Consider the following 13,008-nt stretch of genomic DNA (forward strand, 5'->3'; position numbering starts at 1 on the left):
ACTCGGCCGGCCCATGTTTTTTTTTTTTTTAAAGTGGCAAATATGGAGAAAAGGAGAACACTGGTAATATTTATTTGGATTGTCCCCTTTCAGAGCTAAGGGTTAGGCAAAGTCAATGGCACTGATAAAGACAAAAAAAAAATTGAGAAGAGGAAGAGCAACATGATAAGGGCACACATGGTAAGAAGCTGGTTTTTAAAAGAGGAATGAAGAGCTGGTAGCAAAAAGACTAATAAAGTAGTTTTGCCTCAAGGATACATCTTATAAACATTGTTAGAATTCCTGAGGATCACATCACATCCTCCACTTAAAAACACAAAATCAATGCACAGCTACTTTATGATGATGTAATTAAAATATACTATTTGTGTTCTTCCCTTAAACCCAAAAGGTAAAAACATCTATGAAATAAACTACGTACTGAGCAGACACTCATTTACCCCACTGACTTGTATCAAGATCCTACAGGCAAAAATCTCCACTTGTGCAGCACTGAGTATTACACGTTCACACACTGAGAGGTTGTCAGAACCCACCCAAAAGGGATATACAGAGTAAATGACCTCAATCATTTACTTGACAACAAAAATAAGAATCATTAATGATATCTGGGCTGTCTTAAGCATTCCTCGATCTTATCTCTAAGAACATAATGTTTACTATAGTTTGTTAAACAAATTTTAACTATGTCAAGGTCTTAGTAACCTCTGATGAGTCCAAGGTAACTGAATGTTTGTGGCCTCCATGATTTAGTTTTAAAATTAGTTTTATTAAGTGTATTTAATGGGGTGACATTGGTTAATAAGATTATATAGGTTTGAAGTGTACAGTTCTATAATACTTTATCTGTATACTGCATTATGTGTTTGCCACCCAAAGTTAAGTCTCCTCGTATCACCACGTATTTGACCCTCTTTACCCTCTTTTACCTTCTTCCCACCCCCCTTTCCTCTGGTAACCACATACTGTTGTCAGTGTCTATGATTTGTTTGTTTGTCTCGTTTGTTCATTTGTTGCTTTCTGTTTTATATCCCACATGTGTAAAGTCATATGGTTCTTGACTTATTTCATCTAACTTATTTAGCAATTCCATTTGCAACTGCAACAAAGGAATAAAATACTAGGAATAAACTTAACAATGGGTGTGAAATAACTAAACACGGAAAACTACAAGATGTTATTAAAAGAAATTGAAGAAGGCATAAAGAAATGGAAAGATATTCCGTGTTCATGGATTAGAAGAATCAACATAGTTAAAATAGCCATATTATCCAAACAATATACAAATTTCATGCAATCCCCATCAAAATCCCAATGGTATTTTTTAAAGAAATAGAACAAAAAATATCATCAGATTTGTATGCAACCATAAAAGACCCCAAATAGCCAAAGCAATTCAGAGAAAAAAGAACAAAGCCACAGGTAACACACTCCCTGACTTCAAATTATACTACAAGTGACAATAATCAAAACAGTATGATATTGGCAGAAAAACAGACACATAGACCAAAGGAACAGAAATGAGAGCTCAGAAATAAACCCACGCATATATGGGCAAATAATTTTCAACAAAGGAACCAAAAACATACAATGAAGAAAAGAAAGCCTCTTTAATAAATGGTGCTGGGAAAACTGGAAAGCCACATGCAAAAGAATGAAACTAGGCTACTACTTTGTCACCATATACAAAAATTAACTCAAAATGGATCAAAGACCTAAATACAATACCGAAAACATTAAAATACATAGAAGAAAACATAAGTCCTAAACTTATGGACCTTGGTCTTAGAGAGTATTTTATGAATTTGACTCCATACTTTAAAATCCAAGTTTGAGAACTTTTAAATTTGCATTTTACACATAAGAAATAACATATTGGGCCAAATCACTTAATCAACAAAATAAACTTAATTTCTACAAGAATTAAAGGATATCAGAATCTCAGACTTGAAAGGGAACTTACAAAGTATCTGGTAACTAGTAAGTAGTAATATTAACAATAGTTTTTGACCATTTTCCCACACAATACCTCCAATGTATCAGTAATCGCTCCTCACCTCCAGTGCCCGGGGTGGGGAGGAGCAGTGAAAGAAAATGCGTAAATGTGAAAAACTGAAGAGTGCCATTCCCATCGCCAGGAATCTGATCTGCTCTCTGGTCTAGACACAGTAATCACTAATCGGGTTCACCCATCCTTATTGTAGTGAGATCTCCTTTACAGCATCCTTGCGTATTCATTCACCCAGCCTCTGCGTGAACACTTCTAACAGGGAGCTCAGAACTCAATGAGCTTTGTACTGAGCTGAAAACACAGCTAGAAGTTGAGAAGCCTGATAATGTTTTAAACTAGTTTTTTCTCTACTAACATAACTGTCTAGAGTATCCATATAACTACATGATGCTGGTTAATTTTAAACACCTACATTTGCTTCTAAGACGTATGGAACCAAACGTCTGTGTCCTTTGGTTTCCGTTAACAGGTCTCGGTTGTGCCCTCTGACACTAATCCCTCTCCCATTTGATAGCCCATCAGATATTTAAAGACTTACCTCCTACTGCTCCCCGCCTCCACTGTCTCTGTTCCACATTAAATATTCTCAGTTCCTTCAGTTAGTCAGAAGACTGTTATATATGAGTGGTAATGAGGGCCTCACTCAGGGTACTGGGAATGGATAAGAAATAAGGAGATATAAGCAACAAGCTGAGATGGTAGAATTAGCGGCATCACACAAATATATAAATGTTTATATGCTCGCATACACAGATTTCAGGTCTGATGTCTAGGAGGATAACAATGCCATTAACAGAAACAGGGAACCCAAGAGGAAAAGGCTAAGGGGATGAGGGAGAATTCGGTTTGAGACAGTGATTTTGAGGTTTGTAACAAGTAAATATGGATAAGCTTTTTTCCAAGTCCTATCCCATTAATTACTTTTGCCAAGAAAAAGGTATATCCATATTATTGAGACTAGTAATTACATGTCATTTAAAAATAAAATACCACATGTATTTATTCATCAAGTACGTGTATTTGAGTGGTTACTTGTGTAAGGCACTATGAGAGATACAACGAGCCATGAAATCCAGTTCCTGTCCTCATTAACCTGACATTCTAATAAGCAAGATGTTTATAACTAACCAGAACTCAAGACTGTATATGCTTATGTCTCCAAATAGAAAGAAAAAGTGTTATAATTAGTAAGGGAAATATTTCTCCTTTCCAAAGAGACTATTTACACATGAAAAATATCACAGGGTAACACACAGTCACAACTGGCATTCTTCAAATACAAAGGACATACAAACAACAAAATCTATTCTGGGTGTAAATACAAGAAAACACTAGCCATGTTTCTTAGGAATGAGTTAAAGTATGATCAACAATTATGTCTATTGTTAAACATTACTGCTTGAATTGTACCATCAGTCAAAAGAACATTGTTTAAAATGTCCACAAACACAATTGTTTCAGCTTACAAATGGAATTGTTTGATGTCATTTTTCTCATCGTTTCTCATTTTAAATAATATATCAATTTGAAAATAGAGCTACAAGTTTAAAGCCTTACAAAGATAAAAGCTGTATATTTTATATCTGATGTAACTGTTTTGGAGTTCCCTATAAACTATATATTATGATAAAGTCTTAAATTAGTACGTCTACTTTAGTAGTTTTACAGATAACTGATTTTATAGAAAAAAATCTATTAAAAGTTTAATAGAAACTTAATTATATTTCAAGTTGATAACAGAATCACACAGAAAAAAATTATTCAGATAACTTTGAACACCTACTTTGACATTACATCTTTAGTGGGATATACTCTAAGGATGTAAAATGGCAAAGAAATCTTTACTTGGTAAATCTGTTGTTACTATCAGTACAGTAATTCCAAAACTATCTTACGTGTGTTGTAGAACAAATTAGATGAGTAACTATATTGATGTGGTTGAGAATCAGAATTCTCCCTATACAAAAAGGGATATACAAATATGAACTGAGAAAAGGTAAAAATGAATTCTGTGGTTTTGAATTTAAATTTAAGGTATCCCCTATAAACTCATGATTTCTTCAAAAAAAGTTGTGTGTGTGCGCGCGCGCGTCCATTTACAGGGCCTAGAAGCAATGATACTCCAGTAGCTATAAGAAGAGCTGACCCTTGAACAACACAGGTTTAAGCTATGTGGGCTCGCTTATATGTGGATTTTTTTCAATAATTACTGTAAATGTATTTTCTCTTCTTTATTACTTTCTTAATAACATTTTTTTCTCCAGCCTACTTTATTGTAAGAATATAGTATATAATACATACAACATACAAAATATGTGTTAATCAATTGTTTATGTTTTCAGTAAGGCTTCCAGTCAACAATGGGCTATTAATGATTAAGTTTTAGGGGAGTCAAAAGTTATATGCGCATTTTTTACTGCATGGGGATCGGCACCCCTAACCCCTGCATTGCTCAAGGGTTAACTGTAGAGTCAATGCTGAAATCTTGGTCTCTAAGTACCTTTTCCCACAAAAATGAACCAGGACTCCAAAGTAAAATGGCAGATTCCAGGTCTCGAGTAGGGAATACGCAAAGTGAGCCTGAAATATCTTATTGTACAAAAAGTAAGAATGTGCCCAAACACCAATGTGGACATAAACAAAGACCAGAGGAACCAATCTGAACAGACTAAGGAAACATGACAATTTAATCATCAATAAGAAATATGGTAACGTATAACACTGTGGATAAATGTTTTTAAAAAAAATCTTGGGTACATAGTGATATTAAAATAAAAGGAGAGAGAAGAAATAGCCTTTCTTTAGAGAAGATAGCCAGCAAACATATGTAGAAAGATTGAGAGAACTGGAAAACCACTATTTGGCAACCATTAGTGCAATAATTGATTCAGGGAAGAATCATCAATGGCTACTAAACCACTAAATAGAAAAAAAAGTTGGAAAACAAAATATCCTATGATCTCAAAGTATCATCCCTATAGATTAATTAAGTGCAAAAGGGAAAAGATACTTTTAGAATATATAAATCTGGGTAATCCAAGTGATTAATCTTAACATCACCAATAATCGGACAAACTATCATTATATTAGTCTTGATGTGATAAAGTGAAAGTTTACAATATCTCTTACGCAATACTTGTAGTCTTGGAAAAAAACAAACAAACAAAAAGTGATTTAACCTGAAACTGAGGAAGCAATCAGACAAATTTATTTTGTGAGGCATTCTACAAAAAATTGACCTGAACTCTTTAAAAATGTCAATGTCTTGAAAGACCAAAATAAAAAAGGAAGAAAGGTAGAAAAAGAAAAGGTGGGGATTGTCTAGATAAATGAAAACAGAGAGAAATGACAACTAAATACAATTCACGGTCTCTGGTTGGATTCAGTATTTTAAAAAAAAAGCTATACCGGCCTGTGCCAAAGAACAGCTATTAATATATAAATGTATTCTCTTCCTAGTGAGCTCAAAGAAGAGAAAACTGATATCTATAATTCCTCATCAGACTACTACTGACTAATCTGATGAAGGAAGCAAGTCTGTAAAATAATGCTGATTGAAAAGCATTATTCACAGTGGTCAAGACAGAGAAACAATGAACGTGTCCTTCTTTAGATGATTGGGTAAAGAAGATGTGGTACATATACACAATGGAATATTACTCAGCGGTAAGAAAAGATGAAATAGTGCCATCTGCGACAACATGGATGGATCTTAAGATTATCATGCTAAGCGAAATAAGTCAGACAAAAAAGTCGAGAACCAAATGATTTCACTCATATGTAGCATATAAAATAGAAAGCAACAAACAAGACAAACAAACAAAAACTCACAGACATAGACAACACTTTAGTGGTTACCAGAGGGTAAGAAGGGAGGGGGCAAGGCAGAAGGGGGTAAAATATATGGTGACGGAAGGAGATCTGACTTTGGGTGGTAAACATACAATGCAATATACAGATGATGTATTACAAAATTGTACACTTGAGACCTATATAATTTTACTAACCAATGTCACCGCAATAAATTTAATTTTTAAAAATAGGCATTTAAACCACACAAAAAAAGCTATAAAGACATTACTGAAACATTTGGGGAAATTTGAATTTTTGAGTATGGCCTGTATATTATTAAATAATATTATAATATCAAAGCTAAATTATTTGGGTATGCTAATGGCATTATAGTTATGTAGGAGAATGTTCCAGTTCTTAAGAGATGCATGATGAAGTATTTAGGAGTGAAGTGTCATAATGTCTCCACCTTACTTTCCAATGGTTCAGAAAGAAAAAAAAGGTGTGCATTTATGTGCATTCAGAAAAAGAGAGAAAGCAAATGAGGCATCATGTTAAGTACTACTGAATCTAGGTGTTACATATAGAGTATTGCTGTACTACTCTTCCAACTTTTTTTTTTCCCCTCTCTTCCAACTTTTAATAGGTCTGAAACTTTCAAATGAAAAAAGTTGGAAAGAAAAAGGTAGGGTGGGAATTAAGTTGATTTTAGAGCAGCTGATCAGACTTTATAAAATCTATCTCCTCCTTCACCCTGTCCATAAGAGCAAAAAGCAAGTACAAAGTTCAAAAGGTTTGGCTAAAAATAAAAAGAATAATCTTAACAAATAATAAGCTATTACAAACCAATCTAACATTAATTTCCTATTATAGCTGTAGACGAAACATAATCTCTGATAAGAATCTGTGAAAGATGATGTGATGGCTCATCTAGTATGATTGTGAATAAGCAAAGCTATCTTATATATTTTCTCCAAATCCAAATATAACTACCAAATGATTTTTTTCTCCAGTTGAGATCTATTAGCTATGAAGAACTCTAAAATTAAAATGTTGGCACAGAAGTCCAGATGATCTCAGACCCCGTATCACTATAATAATGATAAACACAAACTCTGTACCAGTTTTGTTAACTTATGCATATATATATATATATCTCATTTAATTCTCATAACTCTATAAGGCAGGTATTATTATTATCCTCATTTTATAGATTAAGAAAACAACAACAAAGGCTTAAAACGACTAAACTTCTGCAAGATTATACTGCTAGCAAATAGCACAACACACCTTAAATCCAGGCAATCTGACTCCGAAGCCCCTGCTCTTTGCTCTATACACTCTACTGTTTTACCATGAAATGTAAAATTTTAATAATAAACTGATTGTATTGATTCAAAATCTGTCAAAAATTACAAAGGAGACATTTCAAAGAAAAATCAAAAGAATGTTTTTTTCCCTAATACAGGTTTATATTTACATATACACCAATTGAATGAAGTGAAAATTTAACCAGATGCCCAATTTACTGCAAATCCCAAGTGAAAATAAAGATGAAAATATACTGTATTACTCAGTTACCCATTTATATTATATATGATTGAACGCTATATATAAATTCACAACAAATACCAACATATTTCCAAATACTTTCATCTAGAACTTAATCCCTGCTCATTCAAGAAAAAAATACTGAAAACACTTATTTCAAGTACACCATTCCTCAAATACACTTAACTGAAATAATGACATAAAAGGAAAAAAAGAATAACTAAGAAATTAACTTTGAACACTAATGCCACAATGAAAAAAAATATTAACAAACAAAGCCTGCCAAACCTGGCCATCTTACAATGTTCTCTATCTCAGTGAACTATACCACAATCCATCCAGTTATGTCAGCCAAAAAGCGACTGGTGGCCAAAGGCACTTTCCTCTCCCTTATTCCTCATATCCAATACATCACCTAGTCACCTCCTAAACATCTCTAAAATCCATCCACTTCTATCTATCTTCACCACCACTTTTTCCAAAATAGTATCATCTCTCATCTGGCCTCTCCCCATCCACACTCTTAATCCCATTTGTAATCAGTTTTTCCTCTATATTACATCAAGTACTTTTTCATAGCCTTATAATAGCTGCAATTTTAAATTTCTTTGATGGAATATTTGATTTATGTCTGTTTCCCCAGTTATGCAATAAGTTCTACGAGGGGAGAGACTGTACTTACTGACCACTATATCACTGTGACCTAGAAGAGTACTTAGTTGATAAATAAATGTTAAATGATTGAATGCATGTCAAACATCACAAATTTATTTATAAATAGTCCAAAAAAATACAGCGGTTATAGGGCTCACGAACCATCATAAGATGTACCTTATTTCATCATTTCTAGATCACACATTTTTACATTTTAACTCTAAAATTGAATACATCTTACAGTTGGCAATGTTTAATTAGCAATATTTTTTCATAGTGTTTCATAAAATAATGACGCATCTTGGAATAAAAAATAAAAACCTCATGATTTGATGAAATAGAAAAATCTATAATACAATTTGGCCCACTCCGTTCAAACCTGGTAATCTAGCCAAAGGAGAACCTTTGGAAACCACCATACACCAAACATTCAATAATTAACAGAGCCTACTGGTTCTTTCACTAACAACTATTAAATCCATTCCTTTTTTTTTTTTCCATTTCCACTACAATAATATTAGATCTACCTAATTCCTCATTGCCTCATAGCTGAGCTCTTGCTTCAAATTCAACCAACATCGTGCACCTACGAAGTGCAAGAAACAAAGATACAAAGCAGTCCCTCCTAATCTCTCTCCGTACAATTCAGAATTTTGTTCATTTTATGCCTCAAGCTGGAATTACTTTCCTCCCAATTTCTACCTTTCAAATTCCTACTTGCTACTTAAGTTCTAGATCAAATCTCATCTTCTTCATGAAATCTTCCCTAGTTAATCTCTTTTCAACTTTAACATTCTAGAACACATAAAATCTAATGCATATTATATTGGCTATATTTTCTGCTTGTTGAAAGCAAGGTTTACATCTCATATATTCTGTTAGAGTGAAAGCTCCCTAAGAGCAGGGCTTTTATCTGCTTTGTTCGCTGTTATATATCCCCAGCACCTAGAAGAATATCTGATACATAATAGCTGCTCAGCAAATATTAATTGAATTAATGCTCTTTATATATTCCAGGGTAGAACACCATTTTTGCATGTATGTAAGCCAATCTTTACAATAGGAAAAGTCAAAAAGAACTGGATTAAATAACTTGCACTCTTTGAGCTTCAGTTTCTTCATCTGCTAAATGTAAATAATGTTCAATAGCTCAGAGTTGTTATAACAATTAAATGTAAATGCAATAATGCTTTAATATTAAAAGACCTGTGTATAAAAGAATGCTCTCAATAAATGTTTTGATAATTTTGTGTTAATAGTTAAACAGTAAGAAGTATTCAATAAACGCCTACTAAATAAGCAAAATCTCAGGAAAAATATAAAAAGTCTGAGTAATGTCGAGCCTCTTATCAGTTATCCAATAAAGAATTCCATAAGTGAATTAATTATGAAATATTTACATTTAGACCCAAATATTAAGCAGGGTTGAAACCATTTCTGATTAATTAGGAATACTCCCAATTTTACAGTGTATAAGTATTAGTATTTGTATTTTACTGACACATATAGATTACATTTAATGAGAAAAACAATAATTTTACTAATAGAATTTCTACAGTGCAATAATAGAAAAAAGTTGCAAATTTATTTGAGTTACATGGTCCCCAAAAAGCAAGGAAGTACAAAAATTTCTGTCTACAAAACATTAGTGAATACTATACAATGCTGTTTTACCAGACCGTTTACCAGAAATAACTTATAAACAATTACAACAAATAAATGTTTCCATATATATGCATTCATTTTACAGAAAAAGAACATTTAAATGGTTTTTTAAACTTTTTACTAAACTATACAATTCCATATACTGGTTATTTCTTGACTTTAAACTGTTATTTTACAATGAATCAACTGATAAGTCAATATAGCATCAGATTATTGGACTACTTAGAAACTCTTCCTTGTTCAGTGAAAAGGCTTTATAAATTTGTAAACTGGAACATACACAGACTTTACCTTTCCAAGTTTTTCCAATCCCTCTGGGTACTTTCAAAGACTCATACTCTAATTACAAATCACAAGCAACCAAGGAGGAAAGAGTATTCCTTTGCGTCTATCGGCTAGTAATTGACAGAAAATCATAGCAAAATTCTACTGGGGACATATGTTCCAAGTAGGAAAGGGGGGGGAGGGGGAGGGAATCCTGTCTAAGTAATTCAGATACAAAGAGATGTAAGACGAGGTAGTCTCCTCTTACTAGAGGGTAGCAGCTAACTCCTTGTGGGAAAATAATCGATACAAAACGAAAATTGTAAACCAGTGAAACCCTAATATAAACTCAATCAGCAGAGTTATGCTGAGTTGACCACTGACGTCTTTCCTATCCACCAGTCATCATAAGAATGCATTCGAGCCTTCAGCCTAAAAAGACCTTAGATGTATGGAGATGGAGGTGGAAGAGTTGCGGTTAAACGAGAACGAAATAAAGTAACTGAACGTTAATGGCTGGATGGGAAAACATTAGGATGTTCAGGAGAGAATGTTAACATCTGAAGCAGTAAAAAAAAAAAAAAAGAATAAGAAGAAGAAGGAGGAGGCCAAAAAGAGGGAAATGAGAATATTGAGAGCTCAGGGATTCGATTTTGGGGTTTTTGGTTTTTTCCTTTTCTTCAATGGGGAGAAAAAGGAAAGGAGTTAAATGGATGCGATAGCTTTAGGGGACAAGAGGTCGTGCCTGGAACACCTAAGAAAAGCCACAAGGAGCGGGGGAACAGCTGCCCACAGGAAGGCTTAAGGTTACCAGCTCTGCAGTCCAGAAAGGGCAAGGAGTCAGAAGACAAATGGCACTAGAAAGGAGGGACGAGGGAGGAGCCCAAATCCTCAAAGAGCCCAAACGGTTAGCCACAGGGTCTTCAATGAGGGCAGAGCAGTACCCCACACCCCACCACACCCCACCCCCACTCCAAGAAACCCGGTCTCTAGGGACCAAGACACTAATTCCCAACCTTCTCCTGACTCCCCTGGCCTCAAGTCGACCCCTCACCGAAACAGACGGGAGAAGTGTAAAGAATGTGCAGGAGCCAGCAACGCGGGAAATGGTCCAGCGCTAACGCAAGCCGCCTCAAAAACAGCCCGCACACACGCAGACGCTCCCACCTCAGCGCCACTGCTACTGGCACCTACAGCCCCCGGCCACCGTAGTAAGAGGAACGGCCTCCCCTTCAAACCCAATTGGTCAGGCACTTCCGGGGCACTAAATCTTTTCCATTGGTGGCAGCAATAACAGCCGCCTACGGGCCCCTGCTCAGCTGACTTCATCCCTTTTTCCCCCTGTTCGCCACGCCCAGCCCGTAAGTCATCACTACGGCAAGCGCAGAACCAAGGGAACGTATCGATCTGTAAGGAGTGCCTCTAATAGATAAACCAGATTATGCCTACCATGAGTTCCTGTTGAATAATTGGACTTCAATTCCCAGCATGCCGTGCAACACCACACCCTCTCCTCGGTATCAGGAACTCCAAGATCCAGCATGCAAAGCATCCCTCATTCTTCACTTAGCCCCAGACACCCGTAGACCGCAAGTACGATTTCAGTCATCAAATCCCTCATAGACTATGTTGACCCTCCTATCTAGCCCCACTTTAGTAAAAATAGCAGTATTCCCTCCTATCCTGTTGTGAAGGTACTCTAAGCCAAGAGATAGTTTGAACAATAGGTAAATACTTACAAAATATCAAGGAATGTGTAATCCTATGTCATTTTGCTGTACTGCAAGATTGTGTTGGAACAATGACTATCAGATATGCTCCTGAATGCAAAGGAAATTGTAGCAAGAGCTAGAAGTAAAAAAATTAACAGTCTGTATTACCTGACTATAAAACCACATGGGAAAAATAATCTTCCAGAATACAGAGTTTAAAAGTTCAAAATTAAATTTGAAAATATTTTCGATTTCTTAATGTGTTTGATGATTTGAATTACTTTTTTATTGTTCTCACAAAAATATGTAACTGGAAAATTTATTTTCTATTAAGTGGTAGGGCAACCAAGCAACCAATCACATAAAGGATGTAGCAAGATCATAAATGTGTAACATTCATTAGCGTGAGCAAACAAAATAACTGTTTTCGTGCCTGATTAGATAGCCTGTGGTTCCACATTTTAAAACACAGAACTCTTTTTTATCTCTTTCTTTTTTTTAAAGATTTTTTTATTTTTATTGGGGGATTAAGGAAGGGGAACAGTGCTGGGAAATCGGGTTAAGGGGAACAGACAAGTTGCTGTCCTTTTGTTCTTCAGTCTAGTTGTGGAGGACGTTGCTTCACTGGCCCATGTTGGTATTATCATTGTGCTCTTCCCTGGTGAGGCAGATCGGTCGCCAGCCTCTGGATCTGTTTTGATTTTTTAGGACAGATAATATGCATCTAATAAGTTGTCTGAATATCTTTTTGTTACTTTCATTAAGACTTGGATTACAAGAATGAACATCCTTTTTTTGTGATATTGTGCATTAACAGGCCATGAGAAACAATGTTTGGATTCTCAAAATAAACTACATGATAATTATACAAAATAAAATGTGTCTATACCACAAACATTGGTTTTCTATGGATTTACAGAAAAACAAATTTTAATTGGTTAGAGAAAAATGGATTAGAATAGTTTCCATTTTTACAACTTCACATGGAAGTCACAGAGGGAAATTATATTCTGTAACACTGGCATGGCATCAGCTACCGTACAGACTGCATTCAAACTCCAGTGTGCTAAATTATGCAGCACTAGCAAGTAAATATTTAAAATCTATGATCATGAAATACAAGCTGCTGCTCTCCGTACTCATGCACCAAAACAATATGAACACAGTGAGAGAAAATATTTCCTTTGGAATGATTCAGAGGTAATGATAAACTATAATTAGCTTATCTGCTATTCATAGGTGTTTGTAGTAAATAAATACATAATTGCATCAACTTATTAGGGATGTTATTAAGGAAGCTTTAAAAATATGCTAAATATTTGATACACATATTTCTAAAGCAGTTTCAGTGATCAATTG

General features: G+C 34.8%; 1 protein-coding gene across 4 annotated transcripts in view; it reads right to left on the reverse strand.

Annotated features, from left to right (window-relative positions):
* ATG4C (autophagy related 4C cysteine peptidase) overlaps nt 1–11,190 on the reverse strand; it is a 66,200-nt gene extending 55,010 nt beyond the window's left edge. Inside the window, exons 1-2 of one of the 4 annotated variants that reach the window (XM_019633037.1) lie at nt 11,105–11,190; nt 2,550–2,662 (exon numbers count right to left, since the gene is read on the reverse strand). The gene's annotated coding sequence lies outside the window, so the exon portion shown is untranslated. Of the gene's footprint in view, nt 1–2,549; nt 2,663–10,953 lie in introns of all 4 variants that reach the window. The other 3 variants (XM_019633035.1, XM_019633036.1, XM_019633038.1) reach the window with 3 other exon arrangements.
* Nucleotides 11,191–13,008: the final 1,818 nt, after the last annotated feature.

The sequence above is a fragment of the Hipposideros armiger genome, unplaced genomic scaffold (genome assembly GCF_001890085.2).
Source record: "Hipposideros armiger isolate ML-2016 unplaced genomic scaffold, ASM189008v1 scaffold_1228, whole genome shotgun sequence".
NCBI lineage: Eukaryota > Metazoa > Chordata > Mammalia > Chiroptera > Hipposideridae > Hipposideros > Hipposideros armiger.